The sequence below is a fragment of the Capsicum annuum genome, chromosome 9 (assembly GCF_002878395.1).
Source record: "Capsicum annuum cultivar UCD-10X-F1 chromosome 9, UCD10Xv1.1, whole genome shotgun sequence".
Lineage (NCBI taxonomy): Eukaryota > Viridiplantae > Streptophyta > Magnoliopsida > Solanales > Solanaceae > Capsicum > Capsicum annuum.
The window spans coordinates 78,118,664-78,142,800 of record NC_061119.1 but is presented as its reverse complement, the minus strand read 5'-3'; positions in this window follow the sequence as shown (position 1 = coordinate 78,142,800).

Below are 24,137 nucleotides of genomic sequence, written 5' to 3'. Positions count from 1 at the left end.
TGTTTGGGTCAATAGACCTCCATTTAAAGATTTATTGTTCAAGACTGTTTGGGTCATGAGTACCCTATAACTAAGCTATTTTTATATTTTAATTAAAGATTTGACCCTTTGGTTCTAAGCTAAGATAGGAATCCACATTTGTTTACGATTTAAAGAAAAGAGAAATATATTTTTGTTTTCATTATAGACCCTTGAGTTATTTTGAGGTGGATTTCCTAAAAGTTCTGAGCTGAGTATGGGAGTAGTATTTAACACCGACTTGGGTATAATTCCAAGGTTTCATACCCTAGAACTATGTGCCACTGTAGATTGAGATTTAAGGGCCTGAGACTGATATAGTGATCACTTAAGTTAAGGTTCTATTCCAATGGCAAGGGTAGAACAGCTCTCCCCAACGTGGGCAAGATATTGGACTCTATGTAGCTCACATGATTTATGTCGGTTGGAAGAAACTCCTGAGTCTAAAAGAGTTCCACAGTTCCCAAGTGTTAAAAGTTCGTAAAAGTTCTAAGACCTTAAGTTTTAAAGAAGTTTTACTCTCCACAAGTTAAAAACATGAGTTTGAAAGTATTGTTTAAAGCTTTCTTTAGCCTTCAAGTGCTGAGAATAAGAGGAGAGTATAGATTTTAAAGTTAAGTATAATGAATCACGAGATTTTTGTTGCATGTTTCACTATTCATGATTTATGAGTTTTATATTTTAGACTTATTCAAGCCATATGAGTCATTCGTATTTGCATGCATAATTTTATTATAGAGCATTGATATTATTTTTATGTAAATGCATATACCCCCATATACTCAGTGCATTCCTAAAGTGATAATCCACATATACGTCTATGTGCTACATTGTCTTATAATGTAGGTTTAGGTGCTCAGTCTTAGTAGTGATCATAATTCCCGAGTACCTTTGCCTACATCCCACAGTTGGTGAGTCCTCATGGTTCGAGGACCTACTTTCTCAAATTTTCAGTTGTTGTTACTTTCATATCAGTTGGGGATCTGTCCCAATGGCTCTCCAATTTGAGTAGTAGAGGCTTTGTCAGACTAGACTAGCAGTTCTGTTTTAGACTTTCAGTATTTGATATTTCAGAATATGTTTTCCAGTTATTCTAGTTTTGAGTTAATATATCATGGTATTATTGGTTGGTTTGACATCCCAAAGTGAGAGATAGAGATAGTAATAGGCTCAAAGGGCTAGCTTGGGGCTACTTGTAGCCTTATGTACTGTGTGACGCTCCGGGATGAGATTTCAGGGTATTACATAAGTCGTCACATAGTTGAAGGATTATCACCTTAAGTCATCACTTTGTAGCTAAGGTTGATTATATTTTGGTTAAGGCTGATGACTTTGTCTATAAGTCATCACTTAGTTGATAGTTTATCACCTTAAGTCATCACCTTGTTCACAGATAGACATGCTGAGGTAAAATTAGCATAACTTTCCACTCCGACATTGGATTTAGGTGAAATAAATTGAATTGGAAAGAAGACTCAAATACCTTTAATTTGATATATAGTAAGACGCCTGAGTCAATATCTTCTAGGGGATACACTCATATAAACTGGCCTTAGTTGGAGAATTCATTAAAACTCTGTCGATAGAAGAGTCCTCAACTCATCTTTGAGTTAGGAGATTTTTATGATCTCGATTTATATAAAAAGATATTATCATACTATAAAATTGATAATCATCCATGTATATATATAGAATAATTTGGTTTAAGTCTGTATCCATAGGAACAATGATTTGAATTCTAGCCTAAAAATATGGGGTGTTACAGGAAGGCACCGAGGTAGTTTGACGAGCACGATAAGTTTGCGGAGTTAGGAAGTTAGGGGGAATGGAGTCCTAGTATTCTTCTCATATTGATTTCAATTTAACATATTCAATATTTTTTATTACTAATACTGCTATTTCAAAATCCCCCTACTTACTTTATATACTTTCTGGCTACATCGGCAAGTTCTTGATAGAAATTCATCTTATTTCCTATGGTTTTGACCCCAAAATTTGTTGAGTTCTTTATTTTAAAATGACCTCATTATACATTTTAGAGGTATATTTTGAGCGACATCAAATTTTGGAGCCATTGCCGGGGAATACAATTACGAATTGATTGATTGACATAGTTGAGATTACTGGTTTTTGGTTTTCTGCTGTTCTTAGGGCATAAGCCAGTGTATACCCAATACTCAGAGTCAATAAAATCCTTTGATTCCATGAAAACCACTACATTATTATTGGATAAAGAGAATGTGAGGTGTGAAAATACTATCGAGTAACACAAGAGGAAAGAGCAAGACAGGAAAAAGAGCATCGAGCAGCAGTCCGCAGAGACAGAGATAGAAGGGATAGGCTGGACCACCCCCATCTTGTCAGTATTTAAGATTTTTGATAATCCAAAAGAATACTTGGGGTATATTGAGCCTATTGATATAGGAGATTAGTTTCTTGATCTAAAGGGTGTGTTTATTGGTTTGTCGAAGGATGACCCAAACATGCACATCATGAATTCAATTGGGATTTTCACTTCATATAATCTACCTGGGGTGAGTCAGGAAGCTTTGAGACTAAGGTTGTTCCCATTCTCTCTTACAGACAAAGCGATATTATGATTAGGGGAACTACCTCATGGGTCCATTACCTCTTGGAATGAGTTATGAACATAATTCTTACATAGATTTTTCCTGCCTTCTAGAATGCTACAGTTAAAGTATGAGATTTTTAATTTAGGCAATTGTACTGTCCAAGACATGGTTGAGGTTCAAGAAGAATTTGATGACTGTGCCCTATCACATAATTTGAGGGAGGAATTTGATTGAGATATTATGTAGAGCCCTAAATATGAACACAAAAGTTGTTGCTGATATTATTACTGGTGGGGTTTTCATGCGCCTTTATTGGGAGTTAGTTGCAAAAAATCTTAGACTGGGTTCTTAAACCAACTGAGGATGGCATACTCGGTAGGCAAAAAAAGGACTCGATACTTATGCTATTATTTTTCAGTAAGAAAAGAGTCCTAAATAATATAGTGGCTCAAGAGGTAGCAACTAAGGATGGAGATTGGGTTACTTACCGAGAAGTTTGTAACTATAAATGCAGAAAAGGTGAATACAGTAGGCGCGAGTTAAGTCTGTTAGACATAATGAGTCAAATACTAAAAAGAAGGGTAAGTACTTAGACAAAGAGATGGCGAGATTCCAAGCAAAGGGATAAGGGTCCAATCAGGACACTTGGAACTCAAGGCAAGGGATCACGATTGATATTTTTATGAGGACAAGTATAGGGATAAGAGTAGAGAGAGATGGCAACTAGAGGAGAAAGGATAATTACAAGGAGAAGAGTGGTGAATATGTTCCCCTGGAGAACCGTGATATTGATTCAAGGATGAAAGCATTTATTATGAAGCAAGTTAAGAATTCATAGAGTCATGAGAGTTACCTTCAAGAGATTAAGAAAGATATTTTAAGCCTAAGCTAGAAAGTTGAATCGCACGCTACTGCGATTAACCAGCTTGAGCAATAGTTTTTCTAGATATCGAATATTTTGAATCAACATCAATCAGGCACTCTTTTGAGCACTACTATTTAGATCCTAAGAACAACAAGTACTACCTAGCCATTACTACTCAGAGTGGTAAGGATACTAATGATCCACCTATGCCTATGGTTGATAATGTGAGAAATGAGACTATGGTTAATTATATGAATAAAGCTAAAACTAAAAAATTAATAAATGATGAGGCATATATGAATCCTAAAGTTGTAGAGAAATGAGTTGAGAATGATAAGAGAAAGGGAAATGAGGTTGAACCAATCTTAAAGCCTATTTCATGCCCTCCCTCATTTTTTCCTCAAAAATTGTAGTATAAAAAGGAAAAAGGGAAGTATACAAAGTTTATTTCTATGATGAAGAAGTTAAGTGTAAACATCCCTCTTCTTAAAGCTCTTGAGTAGATGTCGGGCTATGCAAAGTTTATAAAGGATTTGGTATTGAAGAAGAGAGTTGTCAGTCATGAGGATGTAGATGGCTTTCATCATTGTAGAAAAATTACATATCGATCTCCTGTGTAAAAGAAAGGTGATCTGAGAGCTTTCACTATTCCTTGTACTATTGGGACATCTAGGTTTGTTAGGGCTTTGTGTGACTTGGGTGCAAGTATTAACTTGATGCCGCTAGCAGTGTTCAAACAATTAGGCTTGAGACCCCTGAACCCATGAAAATGTGGTTATTAATGGCAGATCATATAGATAAGAAGCTCGTGAGCATATCATTAGATATGTTGGTCAAAGTGGATAACTTTAGCTTTTCGGCCGACTTTGTTATCTTAGATTATGATGTTTATTTTGAGATGCCCACAATCTTAAGGAGACCATTTTTAGCCATGGGTAGAGCATTGGTGGATATGTCAAGAAGTGAACTTAAGTTTAGGCTGAACAATAAGGAAGTCACATGAAAGTCAAGAGAGGGGGGAGTGAATTAAAGTTTCTTGAATTGACTAGTCAAGTTAGACAGTTGACTTTTCTTAAACACAAGTATACTTAAAAAAATAGAGTTAACATAAATAATGTAGATAGATAAATAAGTAGGAGAGTAAAAACACAATAATTTATCCTAGTTTGGAATACCAATGTGGTGGCTACTTCCAGTCTCCTTATGTTTCAAGAGTTCTCTTTTAATTATTCAAAGTGTTGTCGGAATATAGATATGGAAAACAAGTTCTGATGCTTATTATTATATTCAGATCTTGTGACATAACTTCAACTGTAATAAAAAAGTTGACTCGATCTTTCTTTTGTGACTATTGTAAAAAAAGAGTACAACGTTCATAGCAAGATTAATATTGAGACACACTCAGATCTTTCATGAATATGCATGCCTTCTTAGATCTTTAGTCTTGGATTTTATATCCTCCGGCTTCCTCTGCTTCTTTTCTTGATAAGGAAACCTAAAGGATATCTTCTCAATCAAAGATTTGAATTGATTCCTTGATTGAGGGATTTGCACCATATGCTATGGCCATATCAGATTTGTCCATATGTGGTACAACCTTCCTTTCTCATACCCATACATGTCCATTCCAGATATGTCCATGTAGAGGGTGTGATCTTCTTTCTTTTTGCCTTACCATGAGATATGTTCAATCATTTTTTATTTTCTTATCGTGAGATATGTCCAATAAGATCTTTGATTGATGTGGTCCTATATTCAATTGCCCTTTCTTCTTTGATGGATACTTCTTGCCTTGTACAAGATATTCTTCCATCCTTAGAGATTTTCTTTATCCTTATGCAAGATGTTCTTCCATCCTTCGAGATCTTCTGTATCCTGCAAATTGTAAATTATTACTTTGTCATTATTAAAAGATATTGCATTAATATAGGAAGCTAACATCTCACCTTTTTTACAATGATAAATATTAAATATCAATTGAATTCCCTATTACAGTAGCTGGCTAGTTCTTTCTGTCTTACTGACTTAATGACTTCGACAAACGACTTGCTCTCCCTTAGTTGTAGCCTCATCTAAGTCTTTCTCACTCTTTTGACGTGATTAAAAGGAGCTGAATAGAACAAACAAAAACAACACACACGATATATGCACAAACTAAATAAGGTATACACAAGATAACAATGCAAATTTAAGATAAAAACAAACCAAAACTAATTGTCAGGACAAGTTAAAAATATCATCTTACAACCCAAAAACACAGAAAGAGACAGACCCCTTTTGAATAAAAGTCTAGAGTTTTATTGCTTGGCCAGGAAGTAGGTTAAGGTATTATGCATATTGTTACAAAATCGGTCATATAATTTTTCAAAACTTTTTGGTAAAGCTGGAATATGAGTTTTTGATGGAGATTAAGAGCTTATTAGAGGAAGAGGATGTCTCAAATTTGATGGTTTTAACCTGTGCAAACATTTGATTGAACAACTTTACTCCTTCCTATTTAAAACCATTAAGAGAGAGTCACACCATGCCTGCGTCGGTACTAGTTTCTTTACTCAGCTGTAGCAGCTTGGCAGTTAACTCTTGGAGACTCACTCTCCCTTTCTCAATAGCAGTAAGCCTGTATTTAAGATCTTTAATCTCCTTAGCTGATGTAACACCTTGGGGTTTTTGATTCTTGAAAATTTCAAAAATTTTATCCTTACTGTCTTGACTACAACTTATGCTGTAAGTCATAGGGAGTATTGATAAGTCGTTAGACCCAAATCGTATTCTAACCAGTATGTGTAGACAAGTATTCTAATCTGAGTATGAGTGGATCACTATAAGTCATGAGGACTCTTTACAGGTCATTATGTACAAATCGTAGGATGTCCAATATATGCCCAAATGGCTGCTGGGTTGATTATGACTAGACCCTATGAGTCGTAGTGTCCCATTATAAGTTGTATTAGGTAATTTATAGGTTCAACAGTGTGTCTATGACCTAGAAATTTTCTTGGCTACGACTTGTGGTGATGAGTTGTAACGGATCCCTATGAGTCATATAATGACCTGTAGTCACTGACGACTAAATTTTAGCTTTTAATTTAGAGTCACTTTGGATAATCCCTTTCTTACCCAATTAAATCCCCACATTTATAAAGCACTCAAAGGGTTTATTTCTCATTCATAATGAAATTAAACATTATCAAAACTCTTTCCAATTCTCTCAAGAAAGATACTTAGGGTTTTCTTGATGTAGGTCATCCAAGGAATTAAGGGTTGATTTCTCTGCATAAACTTGGATAATCCAGGCATGTTACTCTTCCTTAATTATTATTTTGTGTAAGGCACAAATTTATTACATAGTTCAATTGAATGTGGGTTTCCAATATGGTTGAGGGTTTTGACATGGTTTCTTCTTGAAATGTTTTCCCATGATTTATTACACATTGCTTATCCTTTATAAATAGTTTTGAACTTGTAGGGTGAATAAGAATTGTGAATAAACTAAGAAGTCATGGTTTTTCCCCAAATTGGTGTTTTGAAATTAGAATTGATTTTGAATAATAGTGTTCTCTCAACTTACAAGTGTAAATGGTTTTGAATTGTAAAATTGTCAGTTGGTTGACCTGATCACCTATGTTATTGAATTACATAATTGGTAAACCAATGAACTTGGATTTAAAAGGCCTTGTTGGGTATCATATTAATGAACAAAGGGGGCGAGGCATTCCCCTAAGATTTTCATATTAATAAACAAAGGGGGTGAGGCATTCCCCTAAGATTTACTGTGATTGTTATGGCATAGAGATAAGCTTGCAAGTGTTTGGGAATGACGATACCTATGGTGTACCTTAATGGTTGGTTCATTGATTAATAAATAGGTTATATGAAACTTACTTTAAATTGGGATTAACGGGGGTTATGTAGAGAAATCGTGAAGATGTGTGTTTAAGATGATTGTACTAGAAATTCGTGTTTGTTGACATAAAGTTTGGTCTGGATGACCTGTGTGCATATTTCGTACTTGATATATATTTTGGGATGGCTAGATGTCTTAATGGATTTATCTTTCCCTCAGATTTTCTTAGATTCGTATGGCTAACACACATTGGGGCCCTTTTAGTAGGGGGGCTAAACCCATATAGCCCGTGGGTGCCTATTATAAAGATTGAGATACATAGTCTAGTATAATATTTTACTTCATGGTAAACCTTCTTCCCTATCCTGGTATATTATTTATATATGTATTATGATGTGGGTCATATGGTATTTGAAATTGTTTGACTTGACATTATTTTATCCCCTATCCCCGAATTACATGTTAGTGTTCACCCTACTAGGTTTCTTCGGATGCTGTATCCCCACACGATACATGCACTAGAGATACTACTATTTTTTTGCATAGAGTTAGGTGGATCTGCTCGGTTCATCAGTTTGTTGTGATGAAGTGGTGAGCTTTCATTCTTCTACATACTTATACATTTTATGACTTCTTATTATAGACTAGAATTGAGAGTTTACATAATCATTAACATTATCATTGTCATTGTCAAAGTCGGGGACATGTCCTGACCAAGACTAGTTTTGGTTTTCTTTGCGTAGAGGCTTTGTTGGATTTCTGTGGACTTTGGTGGTGTTGTTTGGTTGTTTTGAGGTTGGTTGCCGGTTATTGATTACAGACATATCTTTTATTCTTTAAGCTTATTTTATGCTATCTTGTTATATGTTCAAAACTCATCCATTATTGGGAAGTATGTGGTGTTTAGGTTAAGTTCAGGGGGTGGTCTATGGTCTATAATGTAATTGGGATACCCGTCATGTATAGGTCCTGATTTGGGTCATGAAAGTTGTAGAAAGCACAGGGTTAGACACTGATTTGCTTACCTTGGGTGCATTCGTTCAGGTTTTGGCAGTTTCATTTTTGCACCATTCATTTTCAAGCAGAATATATCCTATGCTTGTAATGTCTTAGAATAATATGTAGCAGAGACTTCTACCACTGGATAAGCAGAAAGATCAATTCAATAACGAAGGAGGATTCTAGTAATAAGCAGTCCATAAGGCAAACTAGCTGAGGCGTAAGAGTTGGTGACACTTTCTAACATGTACTCAGGAATTTAGGTACTCCAATTGATTTTGTACCTTTTAATCAAGTAGTAGAGAACAAAGACATCCCGACACATTACATTACTAAGATAACCTTTACGAGGGAATAAGTTGTGGCAATGATGTTAGCAAAAATTTTGTATTTAAAACTAAAGGATAGGGGACCAAATGAGGAACTATTCATATCGAGGTCTAATACTCCCTTCTTGGTTTCTTCAAAACTAACTTCAAAATTTTTTGGCCTAGTTCTATTCATAGAAGGAATGACTCCAAAAAACTTAGTGTCAATAACTTTGTCAATCAGAAAATTATTGAGAATATGTGAGTTCCCAGTACCAAGGTTTCCAGTTCGCCATTGTCTTAGGACAGGTGAAGTTTTGCATATAACATATAAGTAGGATCTTTAAACACTTCCAAACCATATAAATGAAAAACCATAGGCTGATCTTGGGCTTTAAAGAAAGTACTTACATTGCAATGGGACTCTTTTAACTAAGAGAGACTGATAATTCATTTGGGTAGAATAGAGCAGCTTTTGAAGGTGAGAAATATCTCCCTTTGAGTGCAAGTAAAAAACTTATGCATGTCCTCTGGGGAACAGAGTCTAGAGGAAAGGGCCTACATTTCTTAGAGAAGGAATTAGGGCTTGTGGTAGATCATTTTTTTGGAGATAGTTGACTGAAGAGAGTGGGAAATGGCTTCATCAGAGGATTTAGCGATAAAGATTGGGTCGAGGTTATTAGTGAAATAGTCTAGAGAGGGTTTAGAGAGGTGGGTTCTAGTCATGAAAGGAAGAGATAGAGGTAGAGGGGTGTAAAAGGTAAGAAAGAGAAGACGAAAAGGTGGGAGTTGAAGCAGGGTGTAGTGAACTAAGGTGAATGTAGAGATGAAGAGGTTTAGAGTGTCGAGAATTTAAAGAGGTGAAAAAATGGTAATACTGAGGTAAGAGAAAAAGGTGGTGTGAAAAACGGATGGATCAGAAAGGAAAAAATAGGAGTCAGAGGATTTAAAATATGGACAAAAAATTATACAAGAGATTTTTGAAAAAAATAATAGGTTTTAAACAATTAAAGATCATTAATGAATAATACACTGAGTTTTTTCCTTTAAAAACAAAATCTCTCTTCAAGTAAGGGTTTTGTAAATATATCAACAAGCTGATTTTTAGAATCAATAAATTGTAAAGAGAAATCTCCACATTCTATGTGATCACTAATAAAATGATGTTTAATATCTATGTACTTGGCCCTAGAATGATGCATCGTATATTTTAACAGACTAATAGCACTTGTATTATGACACATGATAGGCAAAAACTCAAAAGATAAATTAAAATCAAGCAATTGATGCATGATCCATAATATTTGGGTACCACAATTTCCAATGGCTATGTATTCTGCTTCGGTAGTTGATAGCGTAATTGATGTTTGTTTCTTTCTGTGGCATCACCAAGAATATTACATATTCCACTTGTTCACTTTTTATCACTTTTTTTACCTGTAAATCTGCATCCTAATAACCAACTAGATTAAAGTTTGACAAGTGAGGATACCAAAGTCCGATGTCTTGTGTACCGATAAAATAACGAATGATTCTCTTGATGGAAATTAAGTGGGACTCCTTGGAAGATGATTGGAACTTTGTGTATTTACATATGCTGAGCACAATATCTAGGCGACTCGAGGTTGAGTAGGGCTCCAATCATTCCTCTGTACGTCTTTTCATCAACATCCTTCCCAGGTGTATCCAAATCCAGATTTGTTGAAGGGCTCATTAGATTCCCAAAAGCTTTCTCCTTTTCCATTCCATATTTTTTTATTAGCTCCGTAGTGTACTTAGGTTGACGGATGAAGGTACCTTTGGTGGTTTTTCGATCTGTAACCTTAAGAAGAACGTGAGTTCTCCCATGAGGCTCATTTCAAACTCTCTTTCATTAGATTTTCAAAATTCTCACACAAAGAAACATTAGAGCTTCCAAATATAATATCATCAATATAAATTTCCACAATAAGTTAGAGTCCAGTTTTTGAGTAAAAAGAAATAGTATCAATTTTACCTCTTTTAAAATTGTTATTCAGCAGAAAAGTACTCAACCTTTCATATCAAGCTTTTGGAGGTTGCTTGAGACCATAAAGTACTTTGGAAAGTTTGAACACATGATTTGGATAAGAGAGATTTTCAAAACTAGGAGGTTACTTAACATAAACCTCTTCATGAAGTAGCCATTTAGGAAAGCACTTTTTACATCCATTTGATATAATTTAAAGCATTTGAATACAGCAAAGGCTAATAAGATTCGAATAGATTCTACAATTGTTACAGCATCAAAGGTTTCATATTAGTTTATACCTTCTTATTGAGAGTATACTTGAGCTACTAGTCTGGCTTTATTTTTGATAACCTTACCTTTCTCACTTAGTTTATTTCTGTAGACCCATCTGGTACTGACAACTGAGCAGTTCTTGGGTCTTTTAACGAGATTCCACACTTGATTTCGTTCAAACTGTTATAATTCTTACTTTATAACATCAACCCAAAACTTATCTTGAAATGCTTTATCAACCTTTTTATGCTCAATTTGAGACACAAGAGCACCAGATGCTTGCTTTCTTGATGAAGCTCTTGACTACATCTTATTATCTAGATTTTTGATAATCAATTTATTTGGAAAGATTGCATAGTTTCTCCATTCTCTGGGAAAGTTGGTTTTTGTTGATTCATAAATAGGAGTTGACTCAGGATTAACTGTAGTTGACTTATCAGTTGATAGTTCAGGAGTTAGGTCTGCTTTGACTCTTGGATATACATAATTTACCGGTTCTTCATCAAAACTCAAACTCATAAGAGAGTAATTAGTTTCATCAAATACAATATGCATAGACTCTTCAACATAGAGTTAATTTTTTGTAGTCTCTATAAGTACGACTAGTGGGTGAGTACCCAATTCTTTCATCACTTTGTGGGTCAAATTTCCCTAAGTTACTTTTACCATTGTTGAGGATAAAGCACTTTTATCCAAAAGAATGAAAATAACCAATATTAGGTTTCCCCTCTCCATAGCTCAAAAGGTGTCTTCTTTAGAATTTGTATGATGAGATATTTTTTGATGATGTGACAAGCTGTGCTTACTGCCTCTTTCCAAAAGTGATCTGGTAAGTTGTGTTATAGCAGCATGGTTCTTGCAATTTTTTGAAAAAAATCAATTATTTCTCTCCACCACACCATTTTGTTGAGGGGATGAGAAATTTTGAGAGAACCCATTTTGAGCACAGTATTTCTCAAAATCTTTGTAAGGTAAAGAACATTGCATGGGAGGGGATTTGAAGGGTGATATAAAATCGGTCTATTTTTGGCATCATATCCATAATTAGCCTATTCATCATAGTTAGTAGTTCCAAGCTATCAAGATAATTCATCAATCTTGGGGTCAACAATATCTATTGCGTATGTTTACTTTTTTCTGAATTCTACACTTTTTTTGAAAAGAGGGAAGGAAAAGGATAAGGATCTTCTTTAGTGGATCCCTCTTGTTCCTATTTATTCCCTTTTATTTCGGAAGCAGTTTCTACATATCTCTCCCATGTTGTGACATGGGGTAAAAAAAAGGTCATCAAAATATTAAGTGTCAAACAATCAAACTTCAATAACTAAATTTATTCATCCAAAGGCTTTTCCATCCCTTGATCCATGCCTCCTTTCTTTAACTAAGGCTTTTTGAATAGTGGCTTGGTTGGCTTTCGAGTTGGGAAATATAAGAAAAACTCCACTATCTATTCTGAGGGGAAGAAGCACGCTGGAAAATGAATCACAAGATTTATGTTTGGTTAGTACACTATCCTTAACACAGGTAAATCTGCTATCTCTGTGGATGCCGAAAAAGGCATTGTTCCTTGGAAGATCTATCTCACGTCTGGTACTTCCCGATTTTTGTCTAATCTTTTTTATCATCTTAAAAAACAAATTGGAATTCCATCTTGACTTCTGAAAAAATCTCGCTCCAATTTGAACTTGATGTTTTCAATCTTATTATATTTATATAATTTCAAGACTCCAATGGTTCTATGATTCGGTCATATATTTATCAGCCTATCTTTTGTATAGGTCTTACACAATGATTAGAATAGAGACACATTTGGTTGTGAATTCCAATGAAGAATAAGAGGAGAGCAAAGTGCCAATGGCATGTGAAGCGCATGTACCCTTCTTATAGTGATAAATTCACTTTCACATCTTCTTAACCCAAAATGGCTGAGGAGAAAAAAGGTTTATCTTTTTTGAAGATACTTCCAAGAATAGATCTGGTGGAGATAGGGTGGGCCTTGTATCTCAGAGGATTAGAGAATATGATTAAATCAACTAGTGACACTTTCAAGATGCCTTAAATAATTCATATCGTCATGTGCACCCATTCTAAATTTCAGCCTAATCAAATGATTGACTTAAATTCTCCTCCATGATTATTGTAAACATAGGTGATGAAGTGTCCTTGTTTTTTCGGTACTCTTCTATAAAATATCTCAAAGTTTGTGAAAGCCTCATGTTTATGAGCAATAAACATTACTTAGGTAAAACGAGAATAATCATCAATAATAACAAAGACATATCTTTTTCCACCAATACTTGTGGTCTTGGTGGGGCCAAACAGATCCATCTGGATTGTTTGAAGGGGTTTAGTAGTAGTGACAAATGTCTTTTACTTTGAATGATGTTTGAGTCTATTTATCTAATTGGCAAGCATCACAAATGTGATCCTTTTCAAAATTGAGTTTTGACAGACCTTTCACTAGTTCAAGTCTAGAGAGTTTCTCGATGACATGTATACTGGCATGCCCAATATTTCTGTGCCACAACTAAGTATCATTTGTTTGTACAGTAAGGAAATTTAGAGTTGAAAAATTAGGATTATTCAAAACATAAATATTATTAACACGTTCACCGATAAGAGAAATATCTTTTTTTCCATTTTGATGGAGCAACTTGTAGCTTTGAAGGAGACTCCAAATCCTTGATCACACAGTTAAATGATACTAAGTAGGTTGTGTTTGAGTCCATCTATGAGATATAATTTAATGAGTTCATATAAGGAGTTGTGCTTCACTGAGCTAACTCCAATAACACCACCTTTGGCATTGTCACCAAATTTGACTGATCCTTCTTCTATTTTTTTTAGTGAATAAAAAATTTCTTTCTTTCTAGTCATATGTCTGGAACATCCTCTATCAAAGACCCACATTCCTTTCCTATAGCTTTTGTGGATGTGTTCCTGTAAAATAAGAAAATTAATTTTATTTAGGTACCCAAGTGGTCTTGGGTCCTTGAGGGTTAGAGTTGCTTTCTTTAGGTCTTAAAACCTACACACCTTTAGAACTTTGTGTACAACTATCTTTTTTGTGTCCTTTCTTTCCACAGGTATAGCAGACTGGTCCTTGAAAAGAGAAAGAGATTTTGGCTGATTCAAACGAACTTGATGAGGAACTTGAATTTATTTAAAAGAATTTGATCTTACAAAACTATGACTTGGTGATTTCTTAATTCTATTTAATTGCATTCTTACATTATCAAGTTCTTCTTGAAGTAAGTCAATTTTGATTTGACATACTTAATGTTCAACTTGCCAGTTCCTTCGTTCCTCCTCAAGTTTTTATTTCAATTGAGCTTCCCAGTTTTTCTTTTCTTGAGCAATTGTATTATATTCATCAATAAATTTTTAAACCTCATCAGTAATCTTATTAAGATTTGATTCAAGAATATTGTAGTTATGTCAATTTTAGGGTCTTACTTTACTTGATTCATCTTTTTCCATGAAACATATGTTGGTTGCTTTTATTTTTTCTTCAGTTTTATCTTCATCACTCCAAGCCCCAAAGTTTTTATTTCTTCTTGAAGATCTTCTTCTCAATTTTAGATAATTTTGTTTAATGTGACATGGCTTTCCACTGTAATAACATCGATTATCATTCCTTGTGAATTCATTATTTTTGACTCCTTGGGGTCTCTACTATCTTTGTTTTAAGATCTACCTCACTCCTTAATTTATAAGAGCCATTCCTTCACTAATGGCCTATTCTAGGAATTTTTCTTCTCCAATTGTTATAGCATTGAAGACCACTGGTTTCTTCTTTTCTTCCTTGTTTTACCTATTGATATAATTTTGCTCATAGATAATGACATTACCCCATAATTTATCATATGTTATGACGTGGAGGTCCCCATCTTCTAGAATAGCATCTTTGGTTTCCTGTACTTTGGGGAGGCTTCTAATAAGCTTTTAGACTTGCAGGCTGTATGGATAGATCATCCCTATTGATCTTAACTCACATATAATTTTGCTGAATCTGGCAAACATTAGTTCCACACTTTTAGTTTCTTCCATTTTGAAAAGCTTGTACTCATTTACTAGAGCACTAATTTTTGAGTTTTTGACTTTGGTGGTTTCTTCATAGGTTACTTCTAATTTATCCCACATTTTTTTGTGGTTTCACATGTTGATATCTTATCATATTCTTCTCCACTCACTGCATAAAAGGAATAAACTTATAGCTATTTCATTAGTTTGAATAAACTCACTGCACTAATTGTTGTCTTTGGAGTTTTCCAGGTCCTCCACGTCAGTACTACTTGATTCCTTGTCCTTCTATTTTTCTTTGAGTCCTGGAATGGGCTTTGACCCCTTTTTAATGACAACCTATGCTTAGAAGTCATTTAATTAGACAAAAATTTTGAATCTGTTCTTCCAATATTAGTAGTGTTGTCCATTGAAGTATGATGGTCTTATGGAGGAGTGACCTTCCAGAAAGAGAGCTCTTAGAATTTTCTTGTTTGCCAATGGATCTTTACTCACATGCGGTTAAGCAACACTATTGGCGAGACCCACTCTGATATCAATTGAAAGTCAATTTCTTGAGTCAATTGGTCAAGTTAGATAGTCGACTTTCTAAAGGACAATTATACTTAAACAGAACATAGTTAAAATTAATAATGCAGATAGATAAATAAGTAGGAGAGCAATAACACAATAATTTATCCTAGTTCAAAACACCAATGTGGTGCTTACTTCTAGTCTCCTTACGTTTCAAGAGTTTTATTTTAATTCTTCAAAGTGGTGTCAGAATACAGATGTGAAAAACAAGTTCTGAAGCTTATTTTAATATTCAGATCTTATGGCACAACTTCAAATGTAATAACTAAGTTGACTCGATCTTTCTTTTGTGACTAGCGTAAAAAAAAAAGTACAAAGTTCTTATCAAGACTAAGATTAAGACACGCTCAGATCTTTCATGAAGATGCATCCCTTATTCGGTCGTTAGTCTTGGCTTTTATATCCTTCGGCTACCTCTGCTTCTTTTCTTCTGAAGGAAATCCAAGGAATTTCTTCTCAATCAAGGATTTGAATTGATTTCATGATTGAGGGATTTGCACTATATGACATGTCCTTATTAGATATGTCCATACGTGGGACAACCTTCTTTTCTTACAACCATACATGTCCATATCATATATATAGAGGGTGTGATCTTCTTTCCTTTGTCCTTATTGTAAGACATATTCAATCATCTTTGATTGCCTTATTTTGAGATATGTCCAGTAAGATCCTTGATTGATGTTGTTCCATATTCAGCTGTCTCTGCTTTTTTGAGGGATACTCTTTACCTTGTTCAAGATATTCTTCCATCCTTAGAAATCTTCTGTATCCTTGTGAAAGATATTCTCCAATCCTTAGAGATCTTTTATATCCTGCAAATTGTCAATTATTAGTTTGTCATTATTAAAACATATTATGCTAATATAGGAAACTAAAATCATGTTCAATGTGTACAGAGCTATGAAGAAACTAATGACATGAGGGTGGTTTAGGTAATAAACAGTGTTGATGACTTTGGAGGCCAACCCTATGGCTACCATGATGAAGTCTGAGCAATCAAGATCCCCACATTATGCAATAACGTTAAATTAGGCACTGCTTGGAAGAAAATCCAAGGTATTTTGTTATTTCTACATTTGTGATAATGTGTGTTATTTGTGATTAATATCAGATCTACGCACCTAAGGTTCCCCAGGTATGTTCCTAATTCTCTTACTTTGTAGTGGCCTGATGCATTGGGGACAATGAATCCTCATTTGATGGGAGTAGGGTTGCTTGTGGTTTTAGATGTCCTCATGAGATTTTTGTTGTTGTGTCTCTTTTCCCTAAAGTATGTTTGTAGTAGAACTGACGTGTTTTGGTTGTGTATGTATTTTTTGTGTTATGTTTTGTTTGTGTTTAATTAGGAGAAAAATAAGAAATGTAAGTGCAGTTGGCATATTTTGTGATTTAAGTATTAAGTGTTGTTTAAAATGATACCTCTTTTGTGAACTATGTGAACATTGTGTGAATTTAGTCATGGCATTAGTATTAGGGGCAAAATAACCATAGCTTAGCATTGCATAAACTGCATAGGAAATAGTTGATGATATAACCCTGTACCATGTATGTGTAAGACGTCTACCTAGTTTTCTTTGTTTATTTAATCTAGAACTCGTCGATTAGTCTTACCCAGGCTGTAGGATAGTTGGTCAGGACATGATCATAGGTCATTTTTTATTTAGTCCAATCTTAGCCTAAATAAAGGTCCAAATGTGAATAAGTATCCTTTGATCCCTGATGTGAGCCTACATTGAACTATTTCATATTTTTATTTTTTTACCATCCCAATTGATTATAATGAACCTATTTTGCCTTGGTCTCCTTGGACACTGTGCATCTCAAATCGAGCAAATCGCATAAGTTAAGGGTGGCATCATAGAGGTGCATAGTTAAAATTGGGTATGCAAAAGGGTGTTTAATGTAAGAGAAAAAAAAAGTAAGGTTGGGTGTGGTAGCAAAAAAAGATTTTTTTTTTAAAATTAAAAAGAAAAATAAAAAGAAAAAGAGAAAGAGAAAAATGACTAAATGAAAGCAAAAAAAAGAAAGAAAACCACACCCAATTCGAAAAATCAATAAAGGAGAAATGGGAGGAATAAAAGAAAATAGTTGAGAAGTGGAGCCAAAATGTAAGTGTTGTGTTAAGGAGGGTGGGTCACTATATCCCAAATGTACCATACATGCCCCCAAGTCTACATTACAAGATAAGAAAAGTCTTATAGTGATCCTAGACCAACTATCTATAAAACTAAGGTATAAAAAAGGGCAAGCCTATGGTATTCTATGGACTTTGATTGAAACTTATTTTGTGAGCATTAGCTTTTTGACATAGTTCCTTGCATTGACATGATGATACTATGAGATTTGGGATGTATTTTTTCTGAGGCTACATGGGCTGTGATGTTAACTATTTATCTTTTTGGATAGTGTAGATTGCATATACAATTGATTATTTTTTCCTAATGTAATGACATTGTTTGATTTCTTTGTGTCATACAGTTGTGCTACATGTATCAACACAGTGGTTTTGAAAAGTTGAAAATAGGAGGGTGTAAGAGTTTTAAAATTGAATTGATTGTTGTAGGTGCCTTAGGGTTCTTTTAATTAAGTATCGTATGTTCTTTGTTATGTGTTAGTTGCTTGAGGACATGCAAACGTTCTAAGTGAGGGTGCTAATATTCCATGATTTCATGACACTTTTGATGCTTAATACCAGAAATTATGTAAGTACTTAGGTCCTTTTTGTTAGATATGATGTGTTTTAAATTGGTTTTATAGGAAAACAAATTTTGGAGTAGAAGAAGAGAAAAAAATGATGAAGTGTAGTTAGGAGGCCACTTACAGAAACACCTATGAGCCGTAAGTGGTACTTACGCCTATTGTAAGTGGGTCCATAGGTTGCAAAAAGATGAATTCATAAAGCTGATTTTGATTCTAAGACTTACGAATGCCTACTTACGGGGCGTAAGTGGTACCTAAGGCCCCCATAGGTACCCCTCGTAAGTAGGTATCTGAAGCCTGGATTTTTCTCTAAGACCTACAAAACTATCTAGGGTCTGTAAGTAGTACTTATGAACTGTAAGTGGGTTGTAGGTAGGTGCCGACTTAGTTTTCCAATTTTATATTGGTTTGGATTTTTAGGTTTCTGATGTAACCAAAGAATACCCCAATGATGTTTTGTTATTAGTTTACGCACTTTTATGGACTTTACGTACATACAACATTATATTGAGTTCTAGGATACACTTTTGATATTGAAATTCTTATTCTTGTCTTTTACGGTTTGAGATTAATTTGAGATTTTGATTTTTATTCTTAATTTATTATGAGATTGTTCATATGTTTTCTATTATAAATTCTAAGGGAGTTCTTACAAACATGAATGGCTTAAATGCTTAAATAAGGTTGTGAGAACCCTGATGGATTAACGAAGTAGAGGAAGTGCAAAGTTTTTGTTGATCGGTGTTTATGCATGTATTGTGGTTTTCTTCATATTGATTGCATTCTTAGTGACTATGGGCGCTAAGAACCCGCTTGAATTCGATACTAAATTAAGAGACAGATTGAGATTAGAAAAACAAGATCACAATAATAATTTGAAGCTACCAACCTTCATCTAATTAACTTAAGACTGGGAGGAAATAGTTAATCTAGGATCCAGAACAAGGGTGTGACTACCCGAGGCTACCCTCTACTCATAATATGGTGCTTAGAACCACAAGTGATCCTAAGATAACCCATGTACTAGCATGATACTTGAGCAACTGATTTAAATTGAATAAAAACTAAATTTACTGAGTGGAAACATAATCATGAGAAAATCATAATGAATGTAATACTGATAAAGTTTACAACATGATAAAACTAAAAACAGAACTTAATTACATGAATGACTCTGAATGACTATCTATGAAGTCTCTACTATAATTACTATAGATATCTAGGACATACCTTAAACTGAAACCAATCAATATATATGAATAGTCAAAATAAAGTACATGAACTACAACTAACTGGAGTCCACAAAATAGGAGAACTCATCATCTGCTGGCTGGAAGCTGCAAACTGTTTGATTTTGATGTGTAGGCTACAATTGGTACCTATATTATGAGACAATTTAGCACAGACATATATGTGGATCAGTACATTGGAATGTACAAAGTAAGTGGGGGTAAATGGAATATGTAAAGCTGAATAGATGCATAATCTTAAAACATGCAAGCTAAGTGCAAGTACACTCACCAAGAGATTGAAATCGACTGAAAGCTGAAGTATCCTAAAACATGAGTAAGAAACATAATCTAATAAGCCGGTGAGTCACTACACATAGTTTCTTAAATTTTTAATTTTGTAGAATAAGTAGAATTACAGCTGGGAAGCAGTAAAACATGAATACTGAATGTAAATCTCATGTAACACGGAACATGCTACAAAACTAAGTTGAGGATAATGTATGGATGCTGAGCATGAAAATGTGAACATGTAAAACTGAGAATTCAAGATCAAGTATAGCATGTACTGACATGATCTGAATAACATGAATGATCTGTAAAACTGACTAAATAATTATTAAAATCTAATTACATGGTCAAGCAAACCTAAGCTGAGATAAACTAAATATTCACTGAAACTGTTGGAGCTATTATGTAACCGACATAAACCATGTTATCTATCATGGATTCCAATGTCTTACCCATGTTAAGGAGGTCTGTTCTATCCTTGCCATCAGAGTAGAACCTAAATTGGAGTGATCACTAAACTGAGCCCATATTGGAAAAGGGGAAACAATCTCTGGCAAAGCCCCTAAACCTACGATGGCACTTAGTTTTTGGGGAAGTAGGATGTGCTGAACCCACACTTATCACTCGGTGCTAAATCCTACTCCCAACTGATAGAAACTAAAATACTAACTGGTGCATGCACTAATAGCTGATAAACTCAGGTCATGGTATTTTGAAAAAAATAATGCATATAGATTCTGAAGTAATTATAAATATGTAAACTGATAGTGTTAGGCATGAGCATAACAAGCTGAGTTTCGCAATAAAATCATGGACTGACTGACTTGTAATTTGAAAAGTTTGAAATAATAAGTAAATACATAGGTATCGGGTATTAATAACCCACCAGCACTGAATGATTTATAAAATATGATAATAACTCTTACAACAGTAATATGAAGTCATAATTTAGGGACCCAAAATATTAGACAGTTCAATACATGGGTATAATACATGGAATTAAGCATAAGGACATATTAAACTTAGGAGAATAATAATTTCTCATCAAAATAACGAAATTCAAGATAAAGAATCAAACTTTAGTTTAAAACATGTATTCATACAACTTTTATGCTCTTTAGACCTTTAAATCATAGGGTAATGCTATAATTCCAACACATTAGGATTTTGGAATTAACCCTAAATTAATACATGTAAATTCAACTTGAAAATCATTCGTTCGGTCGGGTACAGAGATGGAAGATTAACCTTGTTCAAAATCCCACATAACTTAATTGAATGAATTCTTGAAGAAATCTTGTATTTAGAACTTAAATACTTGTATTCTTGAGATGAAAAGCTTGAACTTTGTTCATGAGAAAGGGGAAAGAGTTCTAGTGAGAAATTTTGAGGTAATGGGCAAATAATGCCCTTGGAATGTTAAAAATCATGTTTTGGACGATTGTGGTTGAGGGGAAAGGACCTAATTTCCCCATGACCTTTTTTTCCCGTGGGAATGGCCCTCGTGGTCTGACCCATATTCAAGTGGAATATCCCTGGCGACGTGACCCCTAGTTTGGTAGAATAGCCCTCGCGGCACGGGGCTATCGCGAGCCCTTGTTATTTCTCATGAAAATTGTCATAACTTTTCTCTCGGGTATATAATTATGGAAAAATTAGTATCGTTGGAAAGCTAACTCAATTATCTATCATTTTGTGAGTATTGAGCTACAAAATTCCACATATGTCAAAAGTTATACACGTTCAAAGTTGACCCTTGTAGATCGAATATGAAAATTTGGCCGAAGCAAAGGCTATTAGCCCAACTTTGCTCAAAGTGATTCCTATGAACATTTTCACCCCATAAGTACTCTTATCACTAGGATAATAATCTTGACACATGCATTCAAATGTAAATCATGGTATTAGAGTTTACACACGTAGGAATGATGGTTCAATGTCTATCCCAAAAATACGGGGTATTACATTATCTCCTCTTTAAAATCATTCATCCTCAAATGGTGGATAGGAATATGTTGAAGTCTTAGAAGTATGTAATAATGTACACATGACATGTATGATAATGAAGGATGTAGCTTAGATGAAATATTAAAAACTTCTATCATGAAACTAATTTCTAAGCTGACTTGACTCTATTGATATATGGAGGTGATTCATGCTAGAGTTTAGAACTCACTTATGATGTTTATGATACAATCATACATATAGAACTTATAAGTGATAACTGATGCAATAAAATTCCAGGAGTTACTAAGGATGGAATAAAGTATGTAACTTCTTATTTGGAATTTCCCTCAACAAAATATGTATAGGAATCAAAAGAAAAGGGCTTCATGATATCGCCAAGTACATTATGCAAGAACGAATCATGAGATAATGGGACTAAGGTTGTATAAGAGATATTACAATATATGAGCTGGAATACTTGAAAACCTGATATCATGCACTGAACACTTATGAATTGAGTCATGACTAAGTAACTGAATCTAAAACATGATGCATGGATTGAACTAAATTTGTAATTTGCTTTGACGTGAATAAATTACCTCATGGAATAGCCATACTCCTGAAACTTCAGATAGTGAGACTAGATAGAGAGATGGAAAATTATAGGAGTTTATCTGTCTAATTGCTACACTGAGTTGTTGGCTATACGGACCAAATTATACGAAAAGTTTATAATCAAGTAGAGTATTTCTTTAACACTCTTTCTAAGAAGTCTAATAATGTTAGGGAGCAAAGAATCTCGGCCATGAATTAAGTGAGATATCTGAGTAAGAAATCTTAATATAGTTATACCTCTGTAACTTGGAACATAGTCCTATGAAACATAAGCTATGATAGAATTACTAGACCTTAGGCAATGCAGCTGGCCAACGTTCCAGCTTAGCCCCAAGTCTGAATTAAATTGCATACCCTTACCATGTTTAAGCCTAACTATAAATCACAAAGTACTGCACATAATATGGTAATACTAGTCTGAACCATGAATTCAATATCCTATATGTCTTCACAGCTTTAATCTCAAGAATAATACTCCTTACCACTTCAACAACTAACTTCAACCTCTTACTAGGAATTCACTAATACATAATACACCCATGAATTTATATACCAATATGACATTCAAGCCTATCATTATAACTACATATGAACTTCTAGGAAAATAACCATAAAATATCTTTGTCATATTCTCTAATCCTCTATCAATAACAACTTCCATGCACTATTCCCAAGAAAACACATACGAAATTTCAACTAACCATAACATATATCAAAAGCTCTATCTCAATATTAGTTCAAACTTATAGCCTTACATAAAATAATCTTACAACAATCTTTCCCCAACATAAAATATTTACTCTGTCTCATCTAAACAATTACTCATCACTATTATCATTTCATAAGGAGAGGTCAATGAAAGGTTAGAACATGAGGGCCTGAAGCATGAAAGGATACTATATGTAACTTTGACACATAACTGAGGCATGAGGGATAGAGTATCAAAATCATGAATTCATTAAAGAGATAAAAAAAGAGGGCATACATGACATAATCTCAATTTTGCTGATCATTAAGAGTGTAGCATGAGTACTTGGAACTGAACATACTATAAAGAATGGGTACATGAGTCATGAGTTGCATGACCTTAGTTTGGAATTTATAAATTCATGAAATATGATTCATACTATTGAGTGAACTGGAACTCCTTATACTAGGAATTAAAAGCGTACATAATTCTATGGAAAGTGCATGAAACATGAGCTATGATCATAGAGCTGACATGTAAGGCATAATAGATGTCATGATGACTGAAGTATGAAACTTTGTATTGAGATAAGAATGGGTCAGGCATCTTCCTCCCCTACTGTCATTCTATAATACACTGGCATCACTACTAGAATCAGAGAGCCTGACCTGGTTGCTTGTTCTATCATCTCCCGCTTAGCTTTAAGCAATCGTTCTTACTCTGTAGGCCTCTTTAATAAACTCTAAATAGAACTATAACCACTTTACTCTAGAGTTCAAGATATAACAATACACATAAATAATAAACTCACCCTGAAAGACTATACCGGAAAGTGTAAAACCCGCTGCTAGTAATCCCTTCTGAAATACAACTCTTAACTTTCTATAACCCGACTAGTCATCATATAATAACTTGAACACTTACTAAATTAGAATCATCATGAGTATCACCTTACCTTGAGTTTACACCATTTAGATCTTCAAATATTCTTTCTATTAGCCTAATCATCCAAGTTTCAAACTTAGATTCTAACACTTAGCATGGATATTCCCAAACATTTAATGAACTATACTAAATTTATTCTTGAACACTCCCTTAATATATACTATCCTTAACTTTCCTTTGCTTCAGCAGTCATCACATACGTACACCCTTCTTGACAACATACTTACCTTACTAATCACATAATCTGCGTTTT